We start from the raw sequence: 1,593 nt of genomic DNA, 5'->3' as shown, positions 1-1,593 counted from the left end.
TGTCTGTGTGTGTGTGTGTGTGTCTGTGTGTGTGTGTGTGTGTCTGTGTGTGTGTCCTGTCAGTGTGTGTGTGTGTCTGTCTGTGTGTGTGTCTGTCTGTGTGTGTGTCCTGTCAGTGTGTGTGTGTGTCTGTCTGTGTGTGTGTCTGTCTGTGTGTGTGTCCTGTCAGTGTGTGTGTGTGTCCTGTCAGTGTGTGTGTCCTGTCAGTGTGTGTGTGTGTGTGTCCTGTCAGTGTGTGTGTGTGTGTGTGTGTCCTGTCAGTGTGTGTGTCCTGTCTCCCACCTGATGGCGCTGATCCAGTCGTCTCTCTCCTCCTCGCTGGCGGCGTTCAGCCGGTAGAACTGGTGTTTCCCCTCCACCACTCGGCCTCTGTTCTCCGTCTTGCAGGCTTTGACCTTCTGACCTTTGGGGCTGTACAGCTCCAGACAGAACTGGTGGAAACAGGAACCGCAATCAGAGGTAAATAATGTTGAAATGATATTTTCTGGCTCAGTTTGCAGAAGTTAGTTTCTCTACCGGTTTGCTGGAGTCCTGCAGCTTTCTGACACAGAGATTCTCCAGAGGGATGATCCCGATCGGGTCTTTATCCTGCAGGACAAACCGAACGTCACACACACACACACACACACATTGCTGCTGCGCTCTGACCAGCAGGAAGCAGAAACTCACCGTTGTGTACTGGAAGTAGTAGAGGCAGCTGTCGGTCAGGATGAACCAGCGGCGTTTCCAGGTCTTGACTCGGCCGCCTGGAGCCACAACAAACACGGTCAGAACCGCAGTGGCTAGAGAGGCGCTACGGCGTCGCTGCTGCTGCTGCAGTGGACTCACCCATCTTCAGCAGCCAGCCCTCGCGGTCCGGGTTGAAGAAGGTCAGAGTAAGGTCGTTGCCGTCGTCCTCGGGGATCTTGAAGGGTTCGCTGCGGATGCTGGCGTAAAGTTTCTGGAGGAAAAAACGGAGGTGACGTCAAAAAAGAGTTTTGTTGTTTTACAAAATTCACTAAATTCAATGCAACCAAAAAAACAGCTAAACTTTTTTTTATCAAAAATGTCCAAAATTAGACTGTTTCCTTTCAGAAAATGTATTTTCATAACTCTAGCTTGCACAATTCTAGGTAGGTAATTTTATTTTATTTTCAGCAGCCAGTGAATTCAGAGCGAAGCTGAAGGGTTTGGGTCAGTGTGGAATAAAACTGAGTGTTTGCAGACGACACTGTTTGGGCTAAAGTCCCTGTAGCGCCCCCTGAAGGCAGGAGGGACCAGGTTTTGGTTTTGCTCTGTCGTGTCGGTGGAAGTGAGCGGACCGTGAGCAGGTCGACGGGAAGGTCGGCGCCGTTGTTGATTCCTCGGTTCATGCAGACGAAGCGCTGCAGGTTGGGCTTGTCTTTCACGTTGGGGTTGTGCAGACTGGTGTTGAGCATGATGATGGCAAAAGACAGGATGTAGCAGGTGTCTGTAAGACAAACCGCAGCGCTGCTTTGTTATCGCTGCCTCAGCTGCACAGCCGCACCGGCCTATTCAAAGTAAAGGCTTTGTGCAGAAGGCAGTGAGGAATCAATGAGCACAGAGGTTTCAGGCTCTCTGTTTCTATTGGTC

General features: G+C 51.0%; 1 pseudogene; it reads right to left on the bottom strand.

The window, feature by feature from the left end:
• LOC103469501 (cytohesin-2-like) overlaps nt 1-1,593 on the bottom strand; it is a 15,092-nt pseudogene that overhangs the window by 1,386 nt on the left and 12,113 nt on the right.

Source organism: Poecilia reticulata, linkage group LG8, assembly GCF_000633615.1.
Source record: "Poecilia reticulata strain Guanapo linkage group LG8, Guppy_female_1.0+MT, whole genome shotgun sequence".
Lineage (NCBI taxonomy): Eukaryota > Metazoa > Chordata > Actinopteri > Cyprinodontiformes > Poeciliidae > Poecilia > Poecilia reticulata.
The sequence above is the reverse complement of the archived record's forward strand: the minus strand, read 5'-3'. Positions and strand labels throughout refer to the sequence as shown.